We start from the raw sequence: 27,346 nt of genomic DNA, 5'->3' as shown, positions 1-27,346 counted from the left end.
CCAAAAGCCTAGTGTACTCCTCCTCTGCAGCCCTGTCATTCAACCGAGGCCTCGCAGCAGTACCCCTCGAAGAATCAGCCGTAGGCACAGTGCTGCTGCTATCAATAGTCCTTGTTCTCTTGGGTGCCATTGAATCTGAATAAAAGTGCTTGAGAATTGTGTTTATGTGTTTGGGAGAGAGTTTGAGTGTAGAAGTTGTGTGGGAGATATGTGGGATAGGTGTATGTATATATAGGGAATGGATTAGGGTAGAACTTGATTAGGAGTGGGTTTATGGGTAAAAATTATGGGAAAATAGGGAATAGGTCGTGGGTTTTATGGGTTGAAATTTGTGTTTTATTTTTTCTGATTTTTTTGTATTTTTATTGATTAAAAAAAAATTTCATTCAGCCGACCCCTGAGCGCCTGCTCAGCTCTGCTGAGCGACCGCTCTGAAATTTTTTTTTTCAGCCAGGTTTTTCTGATTTTTTTGTCGTTTTGGATAGGTTATTAACTTCTAAGGGTTCCTGTAACAACAAATCATGGGTTGCCTCCCACGCAACGCTTCTTTTTCGTCATTAGCTTGACGTTGCGTACCTTCCTCAAGTTGACAATAAAACGACACCAACCACTTCTCAGTTTGCCGTGTCCCCATAGTAGTGCTTCAAACGCTAACCATTAACCTTGAATGCTTGGTCCGAATCATTCTCAAAAATCTCCACCGCTCCGTTTGGAAACACAGTTTTGACAATAAAAGGTCCAGACCACCTTGATTTCAACTTCCCAGGAAAAAGTCGGAGACGAGAGTTGAATAAGAGAACTTGTTGCCCCGGCACGAATAACTTAGGATGTAGCTTCCTATCGAGCCACCTCTTCACCTTTTCCTTGTACATTTTGTTGTTCTCGTACGCTTGGAGTCGAAATTCATCAAGTTTATTAAGCTGAAGCATTCGCTTCTTTCCAGCTGCATCTAGATCCAGGTTCAACTTTTTCAACGCCCAATAGGCCTTATGCTCAAGCTCTGTAGGTAAATGACATCCCTTACCAAACACCAGTTGAAACGGGGACATACCAAGTGGAGTTTTATATGCTGTTCCGTAAGCCCAAACAGTTTCATCGAGCTTTAAAGACCAATCCTTACTTGACGGACAAACAACCTTCTCTAGAATGCGCTTGATCTCTCTGTTAGACACTTCCGCTTGACCATTTGTTTGCGGATGATAGGCAGTAGCAACTCGATGATTCACATTATAACGCTGCATCATAGAAGTGAACTTACGGTTGCAGAAATGCGACCCTTCATCACTAATGATTACCCGAGGCATTCCAAACCTTGTGAAAATCTGCTTATGAAGAAAATTCAACACTGCCTTTGCATCATTTGTCGGTAGAGCTTTGACTTCTACCCATTTTGAGACATAATCGACTGCCAACAAGATGTACTGATTGTTGCAGGATGAGACAATAGGCCCCATGAAATCGATTCCCCAAACATTAAAGACCTCGACTTTAAGCATCACATTTAACGGCATCTCATCCTTTCTCGTCAAATTTCCCACTCGTTGGCAACGATCACACCTTAAAACAAATTGATGAGCATCCTTAAACAAAGTAGGCCAGAAAAAACCTGCTTGCAGAATACGAGCTGCCGTCTTCTCACCACCATAGTGTCCACCATAAACTGTGGAGTGGCAGTCTCGTAATATCCCCTCCGTCTCACAGAACAGGATACATCTCCTGATGATCTGGTCAGCTACCTGTCTAAACAAATATGGTTCATCCCGCATATATCACTTTACCTCATGCAGAAACTTTTTCTTTTGAGCTGAGGTCAAATTAGGAGGCATTATATTACTGACAAGATAGTTTACAATATCTACAAACCATGGCTCTTCCTCCTAAACTGCGAACAACTGCTCATCCGAAAAAGACTCGTTGATCAATGTCTTATCCTGTGAAGTAGACTTGGGATTCTCCAATCTAGAGAGGTGGTCAGCTACTTGATTCTCAGTACATTTCCGATCCTTGATCTCTAACTCAAATTCCTGTAGTAAGAGCACCCAACGAATGAGTCTCGGCTTCGAATCCTTCTTGGAAACCAAATAGCGAATGGCCGCATGATCAGTGAATACTGTCACTTTTGTCCCAAGCAGATAAGATCGAAATTTCTCAAAACCAAATACTATAGCTAAGAGCTCCTTCTCAGTAGTGGTATAGTTCATTTGGGCCCCATTTAAGGTCTTGCTAGCATAGTAGACCACATGAAAGAGATTATTCTTGTGCTGCCCAAGAACTGCACCTACCGCATAATCACTCGCATCACACATCATCTCAAAAGGCTCTATCCAATCCGGTGCTGTAATAACTGGCGCAATGATTAAACTCTTCTTAAGAGTCTCGAATGCCGTCAAACATTTATCTTCAAATTTGAAAGGCACATCTTTCTCAAGCAAGTTGCACAACGGCTTAGATATCTTCGAAAAGTCCTTGATGAACCGCCGATAAAAACCCGCATGACCAAGAAAACTACGGATTCCTTTCACAGAAATAGGTGGTGGAAGATTTTCAATGACTCCCACCTTGGCTTTATCCACCTCAAGACCCTTGCTAGAGACCTTATGCCCAAGAATTATGCCTTCACGCACCATAAAATGACATTTTTCCTAATTGAGCACCAAATTAGTTTCCACACACCTTTTGAGCACGGCACGAAGATTATTCAAACATTCATCATACGAATGTCCAAAGACGGAGAAGTCGTCCATGAACACCTCAACATTATTTCCAATTATGTCAGAGAATATAGCCATCATACATCTCTGAAAAGTGGCCGGTGCGCCACATAACCCAAACGAAACTCTGCGAAAAGCAAATGTGCCAAATGGACAAGTGAAGGTAGTCTTTTCTTGATCCTCTGGTACAATACAAATCTGATTATACCCGGAGTAACCATCCAGAAGACAATAATACTCATGACCAGCCAACCTGTCAAGCATCTGATCAATAAATGGAAGAGGGAAGTGATCCTTCCTCGTGGCCTTGTTCAACTTTCGGTAGTCCATGCATACTCTCCAACTGTAACTGTTCGAGTGGGAATGAGCTCATTCTTCTCATTTGCTACCACAGTGATACCTCCTTTCTTAGGCACACATTGCACGGGGCTCACCCAAGAACTGTCAGAAATAGGATAAATGATGCCTGCATCCAGCCATTTCAGAATTTCTTTCTTCACCACCTCCTTCATGATAGGATTAAGTCTGTGCTGTTGCTCAATAGTTGGCTTACTACCCTCCTCTAGCAGAATCTTATGCATGCAATATGAAGGGCTGATCCCTTTGATGTCTGCTATGGTCCATCGAATAGCTGGTTTGAATTCTCTCAAAATCCTTAAGAGCTTGTCCTCCTCACTACCTGAAAGGTCAGATGCAATAATAACAGGTAAAGTAGATGCATCACCTAAAAAAGCATACCTCAAATGTTCAGGTAATGGCTTAAGCTCCAAGGTAGGTGCTTCCTCAATTGATGGTTTGAGCTTTCCTTCAGCATTCTTGAGGTCAGAAGTACCAAGAGATTCAAACGGCATGTCCAGCTTTCGCCTCCAGGGAGAAGCATTAAGATATTGTAATTGCTCGTTGCCGTCTTCATCATCACTGTCGAAATCCCCCACTAAGGCCTTTTCTAATGCATCAGATATTAGCATATGATCGAGTTCTGAAGTAACCGCAGAATCAATCACATCCACTTTTAAGCACTCCTTATCTTCTGTAGGAAATTTCATTGCTTTGAATACATTGAAGGTCACATCCTGATCCTGCACCCGCATAGTAAGTTCACCTTTCTGCACATCTATCAAGGTACGACCAGTAGCCAAGAAAGGTCTTCCCAAGATTATGGGAATCTTCTTATCTTCCTCAAAATCCAGAATAACAAAGTCTGCAGGAAAGAAGAGCTTATCCACCTTGACTAGCACATCCTTCACTATGCCCCTTGGGTAAGTAATAGAACGATCAGCCAATTGTAGAGACATGTAGGTGGGTTTTGGATCAGGCAAATCCAATTTTTTAAAGATCGACAACGGCATCAGATTGATGCTTGCTCCCAAATCACAAAGGCACTTGTCAAACGACAACTCGCCAATGGTGCAAGGAATGGTGAAGCTACCTGGATCTTTAAGCTTTGGAGGTAACTTTTGATGCAGCACAGCGCTGCATTCTTCCGTTAGAGCAACGGTCTCAACGTCATCCAGTTTCACCTTCCTTGAAAGAATACTCTTCATAAACTTCGCATAACTAGACATTTGCTCCAGAGCCTCAGCGAAAGGTATATTGATGTGAAGTTTCTTGAACACCTCCAGAAACTTACCGAACTACTTATCCAGCTTTTGTTGTTGCAATCTCTTAGGGAAAGGTGGTGGAGGATAGAGCTGATTCTCCCCTGTATTACCCTCAGGCAGAGTGTGTTCAACAGTAGTCTTCCTTGGTTCTGCCGCTTTCTCCTTTTGCTTAGCTACTTCATTTCCAACTTCAGCTTCTCCTTCTTTTGCCTTTTCAGCATCAGCAATTTTCCCAGACCTTAAGGTAATAGCCTTGACTTGCTCTTTAGCTTCCTTCCTGCCTGGTACTTCCGTGTCACTGGGAAGTGTTCCAGGTTGACAATTGAGCACTGCATTAGTTATTTGACCGATTTTATTTTCAAAGGTCTTGATAGAAATCGCCTGACTCTTGCACAACAGCTTAAGTTCCTCAAAATCAGCACTAGTGGGTGCAACTGCATTTCCCTGTTGAGGATATGATTGCCTTTGAGCATACTGTTGTGGTTGCTGGAATCCAGGTGGATTGAACTGTTTACTCTTACCTTGCTGATTTGGTGACTGAATAGCATTTTGATTATTACCCCAGCTGAAATTTGGATGATTTCTGTTGTTAGGATGATAAGTAGCTGGTACAGGCTGCTGTTGTCGCTGATAATTGTTCACATACTGAACAGATTCGTTGACAAGAGAACACTGATCCGTAGCATGAGAACCTGCACAAAGCTCAAAGACCATAGCTATTTGATTGACTCCGTAGGTAGCTAGAGAATCGACCTTCATAGACAGCGCTTGGAGCTGCGCTGCAATAGCGGTGGCTGCATCAACTTCCAGAATACCTGCTACCTTCCCAGGCATCATCCTCTGAGTTGGGTTTTGATGCTCATTTGCAGCCATAGTCTCGATAAGATTATAAGCCTCAGTATAGCTTTTGGCCCACAAGGCGCCTCCAGCTGCTGCATCGAGCATGGGCCGAGATTGAGCCCCCAAACCATTATAGAAACCAGTGATCACCACCCAATCGGGCATTCCATGATGTGGACACTTTCTCAACATTTCCTTGTAGCATTCCCAAGCTTCGCACATAGATTCTGTAGGTTGCTGCGCGAACTGAGTAAGAGCACTCCTCATAGCAGCAGCCTTTGCCATTGGATAAAACTTCACCAGAAACTTTTGCACAAGATCTTTCCAAGTAGTGATGGACCCAGCTGGTTCAGAATGTAACCAGTCCTTAGCTTTATCCCTCAGTGAGAATGGGAAAAGCCTCAGCTTGATAGCCTCATCAGTCACGCCATTATATTTGAAAGTACTGCAGATCTCGACAAAATTCCTTATGTGCATATTGGGGTCTTCAGTCGCAGCTCCTCCAAAAGAAACAGAATTCTGCACCATCTGAATAGTTCCCGGCTTGATTTCAAAGGTGTTAGCTTGAATAGCCGGATGAAGAATGCTCGACTGAATGTCATCAATTTTAGGCTGAGAAAAGTCCATAAGAGCTGGATCGGCCGGAACAATACGATCACCCATAATTACTGGTTCTTTCTGCTCACTTTCTGAATCCGAATCTTCAAAATCTATCTTCTCCGGAATATAAAGAACTTCGTCTGTCTCCTCAGCTGTATCTAAAGTCCTCTTGCGAGTACGAGAACGAGTTTGCATAAACGCTCGCTAAAGTACCTGAAACACAACCGGAAACAATAAGTAACACGTCTTAATCACTGAGTCGTAACGACCAATGATGGTAAGTACATAAACTAAACAAATACGCCGAGTCCCCGGCAGCGGCGCCAAAAACTTGTTAGGGCGAAAACACGCGCTAATATTCACACAAGTATACACGTTCGCAAGTAATATAGAATACTTTCTAGTTCGTTCCACAGAGACTCAGACTAATTATGTTCACTTAAACTCACTCACCAATATATGTTTGCTTCTCAATGTTAAGACAATAACACTTAGAATAATATTAACTAATTATGAACTACAATTAACTACTAAATTTAACCACTTAATTAACACTTCGAATTAACAATATTAAAACACTCATGAGATCACAACTTCATTACTACTTCCTTCAATAGTTATTGTTATTACCCTTAGCATGCAATAGTGATGATATTAATCGAATAAAACGAAACTAATAAAAGCCAACTTTCATTGTACTAATACCATTCTACCAAACATCCACAATTAAGATAGAAGTTGAATAGGCATCAATTATGTTGAGTCCCTATATGTCTACAGAAATTGACAATATAATGATTTAAGCACAAGTTATTCCTTTTGATTACACAGGGCGAATAAAACGGTTAGAGTTACCCACTAATCATGCAACATCATACATGAACCTATGCTAGCATGGCAAGTTCTAAATCTCAAGATCCACCATCGCTTCACAAGAGATTAACACCCTATCTTATATATTCGCGACGCACATAAGACGAATACGCACAACCAATACTAGATATCATACAATCATCACACACTAAGGTATTAAACAACTAACTAAAGAATTCCATAGTAAATCCGTTACGACCCCATGATCACGATTAGCCCATGATAGCACTTATCGTCATCATGGGTTCATATGAAAACATGATAAATAAACACAAGAGAATAATAACTAAACTAATTATATTAAACCAGAGTACGTCACAAGAGTAAATAGGTTCAAAGCAAAGAAAACTAGCATCCAACGTTACAATAAAATAAGAATCACAAGAAAATATGCTTCCTCTTCGTTGCGGTGTGCTAAAACGGTCTTCTTCCTTATCTCCTTCGCTCCTCGATTAATACAACGATTCAACACACGTGAAACGTCTCTGAATCTACTTATATAGAAGTCCCATAAAACTCGGATTACACAGAAGTTGGAAACCAGACAGAAGTAGAAGTCTAAAATAAATATTTTAATTTCCCGTCCCTGCGCGGTCGCTCAGCATAGCTGAGCGGGCGCTCAGACCCCTACTGGAAAATGTCTGATTTTTGCTCCGTTTCTTCGCTGTAATATGCTCCTTTCTTCCCTCTCGCGATGCTAGACACATGCCAAGGCTTATTATTGATGATTACTCCCCCGAAATGCAACTATTACCCTGAAATGCACAAACACTAGAAAAATGCATCAAATACACAAAATACTTGATTTCAAGACACCAATTTAAGCCATTTTAAGACGTTCTAAGTGGTATAAAATGCCACTTATCAACAACCAATACTAGGCTATCATACAATCACCACATGCTAAGGCATCGAAATAATTTAACTAAAGAAATCTATAAATAAATCCGCTAGAACCCCGCGATAACGATTAGCTCATGATCGGACTCATCATCAACGTGGGTTCCGATGAAAGCATGGTATAACAAACGTAGTCTTTATAACAATTAAAATAAATCAAAGTTAACACAAGAGTATAGGTTGAACAAAACAAGAAACGAGCATCCAAGATTACAACTCAAAACAAAGATTCACAAGAGTAAACTAGACCGTCTTCGCCTTTGTTGAATTGTGCTATAGTTCTCTTGTCGTCTTTTTCTTTTCTCTGATATGTCTCTTCCTTGATATATATCTTAAAAACGTTCTTATTTGAATATATCTAGTAGCCCTAACCAATCTGGAAGTCTCCCCAATTAGAATCGCATTAGAATCAGGATTCAGGCTTTTCGCCCCGGCGCGGGCGCGCGCTGTCACAGCGCGGGCGCGCTGACTTTCTGGAATCCTGGAACGGCCGCGCGCTATTACAGCGCGGGCGCGCTGTCCTTCTGGAAAAACTCAGATTTCATCTTCTTCCTTGCTGCTTCGAGCCGGATTTCCACGAGCTTTTATTCCAATATCACCTCGACACCAAATTAGCACCAAATCAACGCTAATTCACCTGATTCACAAATTAATACCTGAAATGCAAAAATACTAGAAAACACGTTAAAACACTTAACAACTTGAGTACAAATGCATCAATTCAAAGCTTATTAGAGCATTATAAAGTGTCATAAATGCCACTCAACATACCCCCAAACTTTAATCGATGTTTGTCCTTAAGCATAAACAGACTCAAAGAACAAGAAAATAAAAATGCATGAATGCAACTAATATGAATGCAACGATCCCCATAAAATAACTAAACCAATTAATAAGCAACACCTCAGCAAATGCAGTTATTCCCATAAAGATCAGTCAAATCTCACAAATCAACCTACAAACTAGAGACGTGCGTGTGTGCAAATGCTTACAGATGTACTATCACAACTAGATCGACAGTCATGACTCACTAATTACCAAGACAATCGCAGATTTATAAATAGAATAAAAGCTAGACTCAAAATAACTTATAACACTTCAATTCTTATATTGGAGTTTTCTATGGAATCATGTTTTTATTCAAAATAACACAAACATGCTTATTTGATCGTGCAATGAGTGAGATCCACAAAAGACTTATACAATAGTACCCATGTAGCAAGCGTTAGGTTAGTGGATCCCAGACTATACAAGCCTTAGGTCACTAGGCGCAAAGTCCCCTAAGAACTTAATAACTCAAGTACTAAAGAGCCCACTCGTGATCATTTATACATGACACTTATTTTTTCTCTTTTTTTTTCTTTTTTTTCAACAAATTTCTGAATGAGTGCGTTTCGCTCCATCTCATTCAACCCTAACCTACTCATATAAATATGAGCCGGCTACTAGCCATTTGACACCTAGCCATACAATTAGCAACGAAATCCAATTTTCTCCAATTTTTAAATATCCACGTCTTTTATTATTAAGAGAATATCCTAAATTCTAATTATAAACAAGCGATTAAACCTCGACAAACCAACAAACCATGACTATGATCTAGCAATCTAGCAACCTATAAGAATTAGTGAAATACAAGTGTCTCTAGCATGTAAATCAACTTGATATGACTTAACATCTCTAAACACGACATCACTATACTAGCATCAATATCACAAGTCAATCAGAAAAAATCATCTAAGGGATCATGTTATAATGCAAATGCATGAAAACTATATGAACAAAATAACATAAAACTACCAAAAATAAAATTAAAAAAAAAAACTATAAGACAAAAAAAACTATATGAACTAAACTATCATGAACATGCATCTATATGAGACTCACTCAAAAACATATTCCTTCAACTACTACCCTCAAACTTAAAATATTCACTGTCCTCAATGAAGGTAATAATAAGGAATTCATGCATACCTACTGCGAATCAGAATCCTCACCCTCAACGGGTGGAGTATCAGGTGTGTCTGTGAAAGAGATATGTCCTAAGTCCAATCATGTATGAGGATTTAGGAATAACTTTTATGTAATCTATTTTGATTTTATTGATATTAATAAAAGACTTGTTTTGTTTTTATTGCGGGCTCTATCTATTTAAATGTTTAAATAAGATATACCACAGTTTAGAGTAAAGCTTTTTATGGATTGTGATGAGATCATAATAATGAGACCTAAAAGATGATAACTCTAAACTTAAATATTTCCTGGTCGTAGGATTACTAACTGGTAATTAATAATCCGCAAAGATTGGTACATACTATGCTTGCTTCATTATGAAGGATGTCTGTTCTCATAGACATTTGTGTGGTGACACTATAGCTAGTATGTAGGTGCTTATTATAGAATAAGTTCACTGAACATGACTCACACAGCTGAACAACTGATGGAGTTCAATCACGTGTCAGCAGTTGTTCACATAGTGATAGTTGTACAAGTATCCTTAGACTTGAGGTCATCATAGTCATCTTGTATACACTGAACTATGCTTTGGTTTAGTTCTTAGTCTCAAGGGACAATTATAAAGGCTCTACTGGGTATAAGAATTTGTACACGAAGATAGTGTATGATCAATAAAGGATCTACCCCTTCCAGTGAAGGAAGAGAATGTTCAATGCTGATGCACTTATGCTAGTTCAGGAATCTCTGGCCAGAGTGAATGAAATTAGAAAGGAGTTTCTAATTTACATTAAATAGAACTAAGCATAGTGAATGGGAAAGCAAGTGATTAAATAAGATAGGCTTGACACAAGTTCCATGCCTTGTATTTAATCGTGATATTGCAGGGTAGAAGGAATTGATTGTACGGTAACTACTCACTGAATAGGTTCTTGGTATTCTAAGTAGTGAATTCGTATTATCCGGATAGTCGCGATATGCTGAGAAGTATCCCTCACGATGTAGAATAAATATGATTAATTAATTAATCATATTTAATGAATTAGAGAATTTATATAAATAATGATAAAATAGTTTTATTATTATTTATTTCTACTATCGGCTTAATATTGAACCTATAGGGTCACACCATAAAAGAGAATGATTTAATGGTGGAGGAATTAATTAATAATGGTTGATAATTATTTATTTATGAAATAAATAATTAAATAACAAATTTAATAATTGATTAAATAAGATTTAATTGATTATAAATTAATTAAGAAAAGGAACTTAATATTATTAATTAAGAATTTAATTTTTGGAAATTAAATCAAGTGATAGAATTATTTCTAAAGAGTTTAGAAAAAGGATTAATAATTAAAAGGTATTTTAATTATTAGTGAGAATAATAAAGGGTTAATAATAATAATATTTTATGGAAAAATTTTCAGCTGAAAATTTTGCCTATAAATATACTATTATAAACCCTATTTTTGCCTCAACCAAAAAGATTTACAAAACCCTAATTCTCTCCATCTCCTCCTCCTTCATTACATCGTTTTCTTGGTGGATACCGGTGGGGTGCTTCACACTTGAGGAGCAGCTGCTAAGGATCTCCGTTCATCGTTCTTGGATCGCTATTAAAGACCTCCATCTTTCCATTAACGTAAAGCTTCTTAAGGTAAACACACCGAACTACGAATTAAATATTATTTTTCGCATGGATCCTGCGGAGGGTTTCGGTTTTTTTAAGATTAAATTTACGTTTTCGCTGCGTTTATGTGCTAAAAACCCTTCAATGGCATCAGAGCTACTTGCGAAAAGTTTTTAATTCGTTTATGTGTTTAACTGTTTTCGATATATGAGCATGTACGTGATTCGCCATGATTTGATGTTGATATAATATGCTTATATATGTATGGTTTTGAATATATGATATTCATGTGAGTTGTATAATCATAAGATGATTATGTAATCTGTATATATACTGATATATACATGATTTATGTTTGTTCTAATTATGAGAATCATATTAGATACGGATTCTGAATTGGCTGCTGCAGATTTGCTGAAATCTGGGTCAGGTGTCCGATTTACGCAAACGAATACCCTATTCCATAGGTAAACGAGCGTCTGAACAAAACTGATAGCTAAAGCTATCGATGACTCGTCTATAAGGCATTTAACGTCGTTTACTTCCCGTAAACAGTGATTCTTGTTTTTCTGATTTGATTCTGATTTTTCTGATTTTTGTCATATTTTCTTTTTATGATTAGATCATGGATAATATAATATGTTAAGATCAGATTATGTGTTTTAACATGCTTTTATGTGTTGTATGAGCATGGTGGATGGTTATGGCCTTTCGACCTTAGTGTGATGGTTTTGGTTTTGGTTTTAAATACGACTTGCATGTCGTCAATCTTTGTAATCATAAATCTCGAATGTAACTCGAGTTATTCTTGTAAGTTCATTAGATTAGTTTTACTTTCAATCATGTAATGTAATTGAAGACTCAAGAAGGCTATCCAATGGAGGTGATACAAAGAAGAAGACGAGGCATACAAGAAGTCTAAACAAAGAAGAAGACTTATGTAATAAGTAGTTGTATTTATTTCCTTCACCATATTAGATTGACCTTGATCTTTATCATGAGCTTGATAAAGATCACATAGGATGGGGCCATAACCAAACATATTTACTTTATTGCACTTTACATTTACTTGTTTATTTAATTTTATATATGAGATACATGCCTATGTTTACCATGCGATGATAGATTTAGGTGAACTTAAATCAATATAAGGCGTGCTCTAGAAAATCTAGAATAGGAATCGTTTCTTGCCTTAACAATAAATATTATGAATACGATCATGAGATTCTTGTGTTTATGAAACACGTAATTGAATATGAATTTTCAATATTGAGAGAAAGGATGATTTTGTCAACAACAGATTTCTATCTGTAAGAAAGGGTTATTAAGTGACGCCTATTGACAATGCTCCACCCGATCTGGGAATCATCTGATTATCGATTATTGATTTGAAATATTTAATTTAAAAGGAAGAATCTCTTTATAATATGATTATAATTGTAACATAATATAATCCCTCTAAAATTAAATAATATCAAGTAGTAATTGGCCAATGACACAACGGGCTTGTGTCGGTCATAGCCTTCCAATATGGTAGAAAGTGGTTCTTATTTTTAAATCATTGTCATTTCGTGCTACAACCGAGGGCTTTGATTTCGAAATAAGAAATATTTGTCTATTACATATAGATGTGTACATTGAATTAGAATCTAAAGGTCGGTACGTACCACAACCGTGGACCGTTGGAGACTGATTCAATTATACGAAATGTTGGGTTAGACTTGACTTAGAATATTGAGTTTGTCGTGCCACAGCCGTGACTCAATTATTCAAGAGGCTAAAGTTATATTAGGGAATAACATAAGATATAATTGACAAGAGTTGTCTGCCTATTGAACATCACATGACGTTTCGTGCCACAGCCGAGGTTGTGTGATGAAATGTAAGATCCCTATTCCCACTAGCATTATGAATGCTTAATTTTCACTTAGGGGGTTGAATAAATTAGATAAACTAGTGGGAGACACTTATGAATAAAGACCCAATTTATATAGTATTTTGAAATACAATTGAATATTTTCTAGGTGTTGTTATGTGTTAATCATTTACAGATTTACTATATTCGTCATGTCTTCTGCACTATCACTTCGGAGCATACTAGATGCTCACAAGTTGACTGGTCCTAATTTAGCTGTTTGTTTTCACTGTAACAAGTTGGGGCACTGGAAGAGGAACTGCAAGGTTTACCTTGCAGAATTGAAGAAGAAGGGTAGTGAGACTACCGCTTCTGATTCAGGCATGTTCATGATCGAAGTTAATATGTCACTAGGTCAAATTTCTACTTGGGTATTAGATACCGCCTGTGGTTCTCATATTTGCAATTCGTTGCAAGGACTAAAGAGAAGTAGGACTCTTGAAAAAGATGAGTTGATTCTACGTATGGGCAATGGAGCAAGGGTTGCGGCCATATCTGTAGGATCATTTAGTTTACATATGCTTACGGGCAAGACTATTATTTTGAATAATTGTTATTACGTTCCCTCTATTGTGAGGAATATTGTTTCTATTCCTATGTTGGATGTGGATGGTTTTTCATTTATTATTAAGAATAATGAATGTTCTATCCTTAGAGATAATATTCTTTTTGGACGTGGCATTTTAAAAAATGGTTTGTATGTATGTGACGTAGAGCATGATTTACTTCAGATTGAACAAACTAATAAAAGAAAATGAGATGATGAAAATCTGACCTATTTATGGCACTGTAGGCTAGGTCATATTAGTGAAAATAGACTGCGGACATTGCATAAGGAATGGTTACTTGACCCCTTTGATTTTGAATCATATCCTACATGTGAGTCTTGTCTATTGGGTAAAATGACCAAATCTCCATTTAGTGGACATGGAGAGAGGGCTGCAGATTTGCTAGGATTGGTACACACAGATGTATGTGGACCAATGTCTACGCAAGCCATGGGTAGATTTTCGTACTTCATTACTTTCATAGATGATAGATCTAGATTCGGATATGTGTATTTGATGAAACACAAGTCTGAAGCCTTTGAAAAGTTCAAAGAATATAAACATGAAGTGGAGAAACAAACCAAACACAGTATTATAACTCTTCGATCAGATCGAGGTGGTGAATACTTGAATGAAGAGTTTCTAGATTATCTCAAAAAAAATGGTATATTTTCCCAGTGGACTCCTCCATATACTCCACAGTTAAATGGGGTATCTGAAAGGAGAAATCGAACTTTGTTAGACATGGTTCGGTCTATGATGAGCTATGCGAATCTTTCAGTATTCCTATGGGGTTATGCATTGGAAACCTCAGCATATTTACTGAATAAGGTGCCTTCCAAATCTGTTCGTCAAACATCATATGAGATATGAAAAGAAAGGAAACCGAGTCTTAAACACGTTAAGATTTGGGGATGTCCAGCTTATGTTAAGAAAGTTGACCCAGATAAGCTGGAATCTCGATCCGTAAAATGTAATTTTATGGGATATCCTAAAGAGACTTTGGGGTATTACTTTACACCGATCATCGGGTGTTTGTCTCCAGACATGCTACCTTCTTGGAAAAGGAGTTTATCCTTGAAGGAAACAGTGGGAGCAAAATTGAACTTGATGAAGTTCAAGAAGCATAAACTACTACGGATCAAGTGGAAACACATGTTCAGACTGCAGAACCTTCTGTGGAACAGCCCATTCGTACGACAGGGAGAGTGTCTCGCCAACCTGAGAGGTATTATGGCCTTATCATTGAGAATGACAATGAGTTGTCAATCATTGATGATGACAACCCTGTGACCTATAATGAGGTTATGAGTAGTGTTGACTCAGAGAAATGGCATAGTGCCATAAAATCCGAAATGGAATCTATGTATACCAACCAAGTATGGACTCTGGTTGAGGCGCCTGAAGGTGTTAAGCCTATTGGGTACAAGTAGATATACAAAAGAAAGATTGGAGCAGATGGCCAGGTGGAGACCTATAAGGCCAGGCTCGTGGTAAAAGGATTCAAACAAAGGCAAGGGATTGACTTTGATGAAACTTTTTTGCCTGTAGCCCTGTTAAAATCAATTCGGATTTTGCTTGCGATTGCTGCTTACTACGACTATGAGATCTGGCAAATAGACGTGAAAACGACCTTCCTCAATGGGGAACTTGAGGAGGAAGTGTATATGACACAGCTAGAGTTTTTTTATTCCAAGGGAAATGAACACCTAGTGTGTAAGCTGTTGCGAACCATATATGGTTTAAGGCAAGCTTCTCGTAGATCGAACATCCATTTTGATGAGACAATCAAAGAGTTTGGTTTTATCAAAAACATAGATGAACCATGTGTCTATAAGAAGGTTAGTGGGAGCGCGGTAACATTTCTTGTATTGTATGTGGATGACATACTTCTTATAGGAAGTGATATACCGATGCTACAATCAGTCAAAGTATGGCTATCAAAGAACTTCATCATGAAGAACTTGGGAGAAGCATCCTACATTCTCGGTATGAAGATCTATAGAGATAGATCTAGAAGAATGACAGGTCTTACCCAGGGTACATATATCCAGAAAGTGCTTAAAAGGTTTAGCATAGAAAACTCCAAAAGAGGTCTCATACCGATGAGCCATGGAGTGTCCCTTTCCGAAAAAATGTGTCCTAAGACACCTGAGGAAAGAGAGCGTATGAGTAAGATTCCTTATGCTTCAGCAATAGGATCTATCATGTACGCGATGTTGTGTACAAGGCCTGATGTTGCTTATTCAATTAGTGTGACGAGCAGATATCAGTCCAATCCAGGTGAAGACCACTGGAAAATAGTGAAAAACATCCTTAAGTACTTGCGAATGACTCAGGACATTTTTCTTGTTTTTGGTGGTGAATCTGAGTTGAAAATAGAGGGTTATACTGACTCTAGTTTTCAATCAGAAAGTGATAGAAAATCCATGTCAGGGTACGTGTTTACTCTGAATGGTGGTGCAATTCAGATTGTTGAAAGAGGAGATGTCAACGTCGAGAGAGTTGACACACATAACAATGTAGCAGACCCACTCACAAAGCCACTTTCTCAGAGTCACTTTGATCGTCATAAAGACAAGATGGGTATTAGATACTAGAGTGATTGGCTTTAGTACAAGTGGGAGATTGAAAGAGATATATCCTAAGTCCAATCATGTATGAGGATTTAGGAATAACTTTTATGTAATCTGTTTTGATTTCATTGATATTAATAAAAGACTTGTTTTGTTTTTATTGTGGGCTCTATCTATTTAAATGTTTAAATAAGATATACCAAAGTTTAGAGTAAAGCTTTTTATGGATTGTGATGAGATCATAATAATGAGACCTAAAATATGATAACTCTAAACTTAAATAGTTCCTGGTCGTAGGATTACTAACTAGTAATTAATAATCCACAAAGATCGGTACATACTATGCTTGCTTCATTATGAAGTGTGGCGCCCTCCAAACCCGGGTCAGAAGTTTGGGGTCCACAACACATATTTAATATATAAACATGTATATAAAATATTATTTGTAATGACCCTACTTTACATAACCACGGATCGCAACAGGTTAAAGTATGAAAACAAGCCACAACCTTAACTTTTATTATAACATACCAAATCCCAACTAATTTAATTTACAACTGATATGAAATTATCCTTACAACCTTACTACCTCACTACTGCAATAAGCTCCTGCTAGCTCGATCAATCATAATCTGAAATCCTAGCTCGAACATTGAACTGGGAAACCTCGCTATCAACCGTATCCTTCTTAACTGTAGAATACATAAAAAGATTCGCAAGAGTGAGCTAACTAGCTCAGCAAGTCATATTATCAATAACTGAGGTCAAAAAATAATAAACGAGATGATTCAAAGGAATCAAGTTTCTTGCTAAACAACCAATAGAATTGGATATTCATTTTAAGTTTTTAAAACCAAGGTTAGGTTGTTGATCAGTCACGCACTAACCCCGAGCAGAGCACGCAACACTGCTCTAACTACTGGATCCAAGGCACACATTGGCCTAACTTGACCATCGATATGGTCTGGCCACGAATCTGGTCCATACAAAGAAAACTATCCAATTCTAAAGCATTTCAATATGATAAACAAGAGAGTTCAATAAACCGGATCATAATCAATAACAATAAAACATTTGTATAAGAGCATAATAAAAATTCATGGTTACCGAAAGGGTATGTCAAAGTACATAAAAGAAGTGGCCTCCAGCCGGTAGGATAATCGGGTATTAGATGAATAGTATTTTTACAAGGTTTTAGTACTTTGATATCACAAGGTATGGTTGAATATAAAAGTTTCTGTATGTTCAAACAATTCTGTTTCAGTATTTGGTACTTGATGGATATATATTTATGGAGTAGTATCGTATTTGTGTGGTTTAGTATCTGGTAAATCAACAAGAAATGGTTGACAAAGAATAAGGCTTATGGCTCAAAGATCAAATGATGTGGCTCAGGTTCAAGGTTGAAGGATTCGAAGTATTTCCAATATAAAACAGAGCTACTTTGAATATTAACAATAGGTCACAAGAGAATTTAGAAATATTCGCAATAAATCTCGAGAAAGGTTTAGAAGTACTTGCCTTATCATAATCGATTTCAACTTCACTTGTACTTGTCTAATGACTCCATTCAACAATCACTCGTCTGCTTTTCTTTTGCCTCGCTTCTATCCTCTGATTACCTGCTGTATTTTCTACATGTCAATTCTATTTTCTGATCACCTGCTTCCCTTTCTTATGCATTGCTTACTCTGCTAGGCATTATAAATATCTATCAATATTTAACTTATACGATTCTATTCGATATACACTTCCATCTACCCTTCGTTTCACCCAAATCCGATTAACGGATCGAAAGTTATGCTATAAACAAGTAATCACCGAATATATAGACCGACAGTCAACCAACAAGTCACATATAACACATAGCACGTCACATAATCAATGATATATCATTTATAAAGAAGTCTCGGGTCATAAACAGTCTTTCAGGTAATTAAAATGCTATTTAAAACATTTTTCGGAATTAAAACGGGTCGTTGGATCAATTTCAGAATAATAAACAGGGTTCGGTTGGCCAATTCCGACTTCGAAACAATTTTATAATAATTATCGAGCCTTGGAAATAATTTAGAATAATATTTTAAAGCTCGAAACTATTTTTCAGGATTTTTAAATCATTTTTAAATGATTAAATCTAAATAAATAATTAATTAAAATCAATTAATAATTAAATAAATCAATTAATCAATTAATTTTCGAATTAATTGACTAATTAATTGATTAATTATTAACTAAAATTAATTAACTAATTAATTCAGATTTATTTTTGAATTAAAAATAAATTTTGGAATTAAAATGATGGTTTTTGGAATTTTCAGAAATTAAAAATGAATTTCAGAATTTAAATAATGGATTTTTGAATTATTTGTAAAAAGAAAATTCAGAAACAGGTTACTGATTTTTGATTTAGGAAAAGTAGGATCAAACCCTGGTCAGAACCGGGTTGAGGCGCGGGTCAAGACAGGAAAACGGGTTGGCAAGAACACCGGCCGATTTCCAGAATCCGGCGGGTTCTTGTCAACTCCGGCGGCCTTAATCTGCCTAAAAACTGATGGGTTGAGTTCGTTACTTAATAGAAATTCATTCAGATTCTTCCCAGAAGCATAAATCAGTCAACAAACATCATCAACAATTGCCCGGTAGAACTTTCGGCCAAAAACTGGCCAAACCCGAACAAAATCCGGCGATAATTTCAAAAGACAACTCCGTACTTTTCAGGAATTGTTTGATAACATGCTATATATGATTAGATTGCAAATTTCAAGGGGAACAAAACCCACCCCTTTAGAACTTCTGATAATCCCTAAATAAGAAACCCCCAATTTTAATCAAGAACATTCAAACGAATATAAACCCTAATTATACAATTCGAGAATCAAACCCTAATTTGAACATGTTATTGAACTCCAAATTTGAAGTATAATATACCAAAATGATCAGGAAAACAAGCTCTACAACATACAATCATCAAATCATTCAAACAACCATCCGTACAAAAATTCATAATTTAAATACCAAGAAATTCGAATATAAATAATTAAATAGAAAATCACCTGATGTTTCTGGGTTGAAATTGATGGAAGATTTGGATTCTAGATTTCATTAGCTTCGTTTTGAGTATATGTGCGCCAAAATCGGATATCGATAACGCCTCCGAATTTGTGTTTGATTACGAAGAACATAATATAATTATAGTATTTTCTCTGTAGAAATTCTGTAAATACTGTTTGCAAATGATTTCAGGTACAAAATAAAATACGGTAGAGGCTATTTATAATTACGGGAAATTAGTATCCCATTGGATCATTCTGGATATAAAATGGTACGTTTATTTATAAAAGCTGATCCAAACGGTACCGATTTTTGAGATAATTATCCAAATCAGTACAATTTGTACTGCGGTCTTGGTCTCAGCACTTGGGTACACGTATTACGAAGTGATAATTGTGATATTTTAATAAAAAGCTCCCGTTTTTCGATAATACGAGTTTTATTGATTTACCGAAACGAATATTGTATCGAAAATGTTGCGCCGGGACCCGCACAGGACAAACCGTACGTCGAATCGAAAAAGTCGAAACATGGAATATGCTCGGAATATTACAGTTCGGTTAGAAAGGAGTTCTCGGAAGAGTTTCGAGTTCTAATAACGTAAAAACGGATAACGGTGGTTGGTTCCCGTTTTTATAAAATAGATTTTAAATACCCGGAAAAAGATTTTATAAAATTCATATGATTCCTATAAATTCATAAATCAACATAAAAATAATTAGGAAGATATGACAATTATCTATATTTTATTTGGAACATATAAAAATTGAAATACTTAATTAATAACATTTTTAAACATTCAAACACATTTAACACTTAATAAATAATTCACAGAATAGATACTGAATACATATAATAATTATCTATTAGCAAAAATAATTGCACGATATATCCCGGATATTACATCCTTCCCCCCTTAAAAGGATTCTGTCCTCAGAATCTCCTAAGAAAACAAATGAGGGTACTTTTCTCTTATATCACTTTCTAACTCCCGGGTTGACTCTTCAACCTTTGGGTTTTCCACAATACTCTTACTAATTTTATTACTTTATTTCTCAATACTTTCTCTCTTTTCTCTTGAATCTCTATTGGACTCTTTACATATGACAAATCTGCTTGAAGCTCTATTGGCTCATATTCTATTACATACCTGAAGTCTGGATTATACTTCTTAAGTATCGATACATGAAAAATATTATGAATGTGCTCCATGTGCGGAGGTAACGCTAACTCGAAAGCTATTGCCAACGTACTTTAAAATTTCAAAAGGTCCGACCTATCTTGGGCTCGGTTTTCCTTTCTTTCCAAACCTCGTTAATCCCTTCCATGGTGATACTTTTAACAATACCAAATTCTCTTCTTTGAATTCCATATCTTCCTTGATTGATCTGTTTATTTCCCTTGGACGGTCTGGTACGGCTATCAATCTCTTCCGGATAACTTCAACAACTTCCTTTATCTGCGGTACTAATTCAGTGGTCAAGTATTTTGCGCTTTACTGCTCCGTCTTAATACACTGGAGATCTATATTTGTGTCCATAAAGGGCTTCTTAGGGTGACATCCCGATACTAACGTGATAACTGTTGTTGCAAGTAAATTCTACCAGAGGTAAATGCTCGCCCAACTTCCTTTGAAATCAATAGCACAAACATGTAACATGTCTTCTATTGTCTGGATTATTCTTTCACTTTGACCATCCGTCTGTGGGTGATAATCTGTACTCATATTCAATCTTGTTCCTAAATATTCTTGAAAACTCTTCCAAAATCTCGAATTAAATTTTGGATCTCGATCAGATACGATAGACACAGGAATGTCATGACGAACTACAATTTCCTTCAGGCACCTATGGATCAACTTATCGAGCAAAAATCTTTCGTTTATAGACAGAAAATGAGCTGACTTGGTAAATCTATTCACTATAAGCCAAATGGCATCATGAATAGTTTTTGTGCTTGGTAACCCCAACTATGAAATCCATGGTGATATGCTCCCACCTCCACTCTGGAACCTCCAATGGTTGTAGCAATCCACTTGGTCTCTAATGCTCTACTTTAACTCTTTGACATATATAACATCTGCTAATCCATTCCGCAAAATGCCTCTTCATATCTGGCCACCAATAATTTTCCTTTAAATCTCTATACATCTTGGTAATCCCTGAATGGATTGAATACCTTGAATTGTGAGCTTTCTGTAAAATTTCATCCTTCAGTTCCATCACTGGTGGAATCCAAGTTCTAGAAGAAAACCTAAGAATACCTTGAACGTCCTTTTTGCGTGCACAATTCTTCACCTACTAAACGATTTATATCCTGATCCATTACCTCTTCCTGACACTTCTTTATCTTCTCTAACAATTCCTACTGAAAAGTCATACTTATACATTCTTATTCCTTTTTGGATCATGAACTCTGTCTTCCAATTCCAACTTCTTGAATTCCATAGCTAATTCTTCTAGTACAATCTCTATGTTCATTCTCTCTTCTTCTTACTCATCTCTTGCCACTACATTTGCTTTTCCTCGGGAGTTCATACTTCAAACTCTTATGGTCCGTATATATCTCACATCCTTCTTTATACTTATAATATTTCCCAATCTTTCAAAATAAATATTATTGTTGCTTTTAATTCCCAGTTATGAGTAGGGTACTTCTGCTCATAAGGTTTCGGTTGTCTGGATGCATATGCAATAACTTTATTGCTTTGCGTCAACATACATCCTACTCCCTTACGAGAAGTATCACTATAAACTACCAAATCTCTCTGATACTTTCAAAGTGATAAAATAGGTGTTGTAACCATTCTTTCATTTAACTTCGCAAAACTTTCTTCACCCTTCTCCATTTCATATAACCTTCTTCATTTTCCTGGTTAGCTTCATCTAAAATATTGCAACTTTCAAGAAATCTTGCACAAATTTCTGATAGTAACTGGCCATGAAAAAACTTCTTATTTTTGTTGGTGCTTCTGGTCTTTCTTCATTCATACTATCTTTAAATTTTTGTGCTGAATCCCCCTTTGTCTCCTCCTTACTGACTGTCTATACTAAGAATTATACTTTCTGCCATTACAGTTTTCACCTGGTAAACTTTTTATACCGCTTCCTTCTTCTTTGACTCCTCAGCTATCAGTGTATAGGTTGCATGATTCCTCATAAGTAACACAAGTATATCTTATTCAGATTCTTCTTTCAAGAAATTCACTCATCGAATTTAAATATCACTGGTATATCAGTTCATCCAACTAACATTTCCAAAATTTTATAATAACAGCACTGAATTCTGAAAATTATCTTTGATATGTCCATAAGTTCAATCTTCATTTGGTAATATACTCAGTCTTAAATCAATCTTATAAAAATATCTTGCTTCGTTTATTTAGTTAAACAAATCATTGGTTCAAGGTAAAAGATATTTGCTCTTGAGAGTAAACTTGTTGAGCTTTCGCTAACACATAATCTCACCCTTCCATCTTTCTTATTAACACGTCATGCCGGTGCACTTTAGGGGGTATGCTAGGTCCAGTTGCTTTTTCTTCTAATTATCTCCTGCATTTGCTCTGGTAACTCCTTTATTTTATCTGGTGCCATTATGTGCGGGGCTTTGGACACTAGCTTCATTTCAGGTGCTGAATTAATCATAAACACATTTTCTTTATCTAAAGGAAATATTGGTAACTCATCTGAAAATATATATCTTGAGACTGTAAAAATCTTCAAGTTCGGTTGACTCCTGACTCTTATTTATAATCGCCATAGCACTTATATTTTGGTCGTTGTAATCTTAAGTCATTTTTAACAAGTTCTTTACTTTCCTTTATCCTTTAAACTTCTTCATGTTCTCATTTGGCGTCTTCAGAACTATCTTCCATCACAACGGTCTACCTGGGCATCACACTTGAATAGTTAATCTATTCCTTAAAATAATGTCAAATCCTCTTATCTCAAATGATATCAATTCTTCAAAACTTATTGCCAGAAATATCGATTCCACCATTGGTACTTACTTATTCAATAACTGCACGTTCTTAACTTGCTAGTCCTTTAGTCATAAACTTATTGATTCAACAGAATAATTCATCTTACCTTGAGAGATATATGATCAAATTGCTCCCACATCTTTTAACACTTTAACGTATAAGGTATCCGCAATAATCTCCCACGTCATCACATCCATATTTTAAATAAATATTGCAAATTTTCGTTCTCGGAGATGTATCCCTTATTGAAGTAGATTCCTTTGACTGTTAATGCATCCCTGGCTAGGGCCAGTGATTTGCAATTCTCACCATATGCCCTTGTTAAAGCTCTTGCAAGGAACAACAGTATAACGAAAGAACTAGAAGTATTCACAATTTTAATAAACTTGGAGTTGAAGAGAAAGAAGAAGTAATGGTTTGAATATGAATGAGACAACCACATTGGTACTTAAGATGGCCAGTCTTTTATACCGTATGGCATACAGTACATGATTAGGTGGCGTCCCACCCGACTCTTCGTCATTCCGACAAAGTGTCTCATCATAACACTGTTTGTCCCAATCTGAAAGCAAAACTTGAGGTGAACAATTAAATTTGAAAGAAATGCAAAATCCTCCATTTTGATGTCACCAGAAAGAATTTATTAAGAAAAGGAGTTCATACATTTTTAGGAATTAAAAAAAAAAGAATATACGCTGTAATGTTGAGGACAAGAATGATACCATTGGTCACCATCCACATTTCACTTGTATTCATCTTTCGAGATCGATCGATCATATCCCAATTGTATCACATAACAACTTTAGAAGTATGCTAAAATGCCTTCGCAACTAAGCATTATGGTAGATTCTTACTTGTTAAATCTCGCGTCTGTAACGTTGCACCTACACGTATAATACTTTAACAATTCAATCATAATAGTGTTCTTATCAGATCACCTTGAGTTTCCTCTTTTTAATTTGGAATAACCATGAATCATTCAACATAACGATCATTTTATTAATAATATTCTTCCTTTAGAAAAGTATGGAAGTTTTTCCAATCTTCTTTGGTCATGCTCAGGCTTCCGTTTAATCAATGAATTTTTCAAACTCTGATAATCCCAGCAATTGGATGAATAGTTACTTCGTACACTGGTTCGGTTATTAATCCCATCAGACAATACTTGCACCCACTTCTTCATAATCGCAGGTTACCTCGTTCTCCAAATTTAACAATACTGAGTTTGAAACAACATCCTTCCAAATAATATGGGTCTTTTAACAAATAAGAAACTCAAGTAGTAACTTGACAACCAAGGTTTAAAACTTATTTCATTCAAAAAGGCTTTTAGAAATTTTGTTAAAAAAAATCTTTTTCGAAAACTCGTTAAAAATTTTGAAAATTTTGAAAATCACACCTCTGGTTGTCCACACTATATGAGTTGGTTGTTTTCCTTCTTATGACCAAATACCAAGTTAAAGAACGATCACTCAAAGGTCCATTCACTTCCATTTATCTCCTCTCTTTCATTGGGGTCTATTTCTTTCTGTAATTAATGAACACTTCCGCTGTCGTTGCACGTTATCTTATTCGTAGCTTCACATTAAGGCTCCCATACTGGTAGTACTCCAGTTAACCACTTTGCAATTATTAAGTGGAACAGACTATCCAATAGTCAACAAGTCAGCTAATGTCACATCATCTTGTTAAAATATATATCCCATCATTACAACACCATTTTCTAATTTCAAGAAATCTTCAGATCCCTAATCTCCTCTAACTCTTTCTCTTCAATACTTATCTACTCCATTCCACAAGCTAGTCATATGTGTCCTAATTACTAATAGCTTCTTGTAACCTGGTAACAGCCATCCTCCGGAACACTTGAATCTTCTTTCTAAATTCCTTCTCACCTTAATCTCAATACTCACCATTTACTGTTGCTATCGTGTCCCTTCTCGCAAATGCTGTTGTTTCATTGATAGAATAGGGTGTATAGTAAACAGAAAAGATACATTCATAGTTGAATGTTCAAAGGACAAGAATAAGCAAATGAAGGTGTTTGAATAGGTAGTCTCATATCAAGAGATGATAGAATAACGTTAAATAACTTTAAGAGGCGCAACTGTCGTAATAGAAGGTAATACCATTAATATTGATGGAAGAACAAGGCGCAAATCGAATCTGGAAGAAGATGACGATCCTTAAACGAAAAGCTCCAAACGATCAGTTGATGCAGGGAAATCAGAATCTGCCATTGCCGTTGCCTGGATATCACGTCGCTAGTTAAGAATCCCGAATCGCAACATAAACCATGCTGAAGACTTGATATAGAGTCGCACTCAACCTCGCGATGACCTATCTTTCTATTTCCTATTCCTAATCCTAACCCTCTACCCAATCCCGACAATCTAGGCTAGTTTCAGTGACTCATAACCTGTAGCTCTGATACCAACCTGTGGCGCCCTCCAAACCCGGGTCAGAAGTTTGGGGTCCATAACACATATTTAATATATAAACATGTATATAATATTATTTGTAATGACCCTGCTTTACATAACCACGGATCGCAACAGGTTAAAGTATGAAAACAAGCCACAACCTTAACTTTTATTACAACGTACCAAATCCCAACTAATTTAATTTACAACTGATATGAAATTATCCTTACAACCTTACTACCTCACTACTGCAATAAGCTCCTGCTAGCTCGATCAATCATAATCTGGAATCCTAGCTCGAACATTGAACTGGAAAACCTCGCTATCAACCGTATCCTTCTTAACTGTAGAATACATAAAAAGATTCGCAAGAGTGAGCTAACTAGCTCAGCAAGTCATATTATCAATAACTGAGGTCAAACAATAATAAACGAGATGATTCAAAGGAATCAAGTTTCTTGCTAAACAACCAATAGAATTGGATATTCATTTTAAGTTTTTAAAACCAAGGTTAGGCTGCTGATCAGTCACGTACTAACCTCGAGCAGAGCACACAGCACTGCTCTAATTACTGGATCCAAGGCACACATTGGCCTAACTTGACCATCGATATGGTCTGACCACGAATCCGGTCCATACAAAGAAAACTATCCAATTCTAAAGCATTTCAATATGATAAACAAGAGAGTTCAATAAACCGGATCATAATCAATAACAATAAAACATTTGTATAAGAGCATAATAAAAATTCATGGTTACCGAAAGGGTATGTCAAAGTACATAAAAGAAGTGGCCTCCAGCCGGTAGGATAATCGGGTATTAGATGAATAGTGTTTTACAAGGTTTTAGTACTTTGATATCACAAGGTATGGTTGAATATAAAAGTTTCTGTATGTTCAAACAATTCTGTTTCAGTATTTGGTACTTGATGGATATATATTTGTGGAGTAGTATCGTATTTGTGTGGTTTAGTATCTGGTAAATCAACAAGAAATGGTTTACAAAGAATAAGGCTTATGGCTCAAAGATCAAATGATGTGGCTCAGGTTCAAGGTTGAAGGATTCGAAGTATTTCCAATATAAAATAGAGCTACTTTGAATATTAACAATAGGTCACAAGAGAATTTAGAAATATTCGCAATAAATCTCGAGAAAGGTTTAGAAGTACTTGCCTTATCATAATCGATTTCAACTTCACTTGTACTTGTCTAATGACTCCATTCAACAATCACTCATCTGCTTTTCTTATGCCTCGCTTCTATCCTCTGATTACCTGCTGTATTTTCTACATGTCAATTCTATTTTCTGATCACCTGCTTCCCTTTCTTACGCCTTGCTTACTCTGCTAGGCATTATAAATATCTATCAATATTTAACTTATACGATTCTATTCGATATACACTTCCATCTACCCTTCGTTTCACACAAATCCGATTAACGGATCGAAAGTTATGCTATAAACAAGTAATCACCATATATAGACCGACAGTCAACCAACAAGTCACATATAACACATAGCACGTCACATAATCAATGATATATCATTTATAAAGAAGTCTCGGGTCATAAACAGGCTTTCATGTAATTAAAATGCTTTTTAAAACATTTTTCGGAATTAAAACGGGTCGTTGGATCAATTTCAGAATAATAAACAGGGTTCGGTTGGCCAATTCCGGCTTCGAAAACAATTTTATAATAATTATCGAGCCTTGGAAATAATTTAGAATAATATTT

At 36.5% G+C, this 27,346-nt stretch overlaps 1 non-coding gene across 1 annotated transcript; it reads left to right on the top strand.

The window, feature by feature from the left end:
- The first annotated feature begins 5,315 nt into the window (after nucleotides 1–5,315).
- Nucleotides 5,316–5,422, top strand: LOC141669697 (small nucleolar RNA R71). Its single transcript, XR_012553965.1, has one exon. It is a non-coding gene; the product is annotated as a small nucleolar RNA R71 (small nucleolar RNA).
- The last annotated feature ends 21,924 nt before the right edge of the window (nucleotides 5,423–27,346 follow it).

The sequence above is a fragment of the Apium graveolens genome, chromosome 6, assembly GCF_009905375.1.
Source record: "Apium graveolens cultivar Ventura chromosome 6, ASM990537v1, whole genome shotgun sequence".
Taxonomy (NCBI): domain Eukaryota; kingdom Viridiplantae; phylum Streptophyta; class Magnoliopsida; order Apiales; family Apiaceae; genus Apium; species Apium graveolens.
The sequence above is the reverse complement of the archived record's forward strand: the minus strand, read 5'-3'. Positions and strand labels throughout refer to the sequence as shown.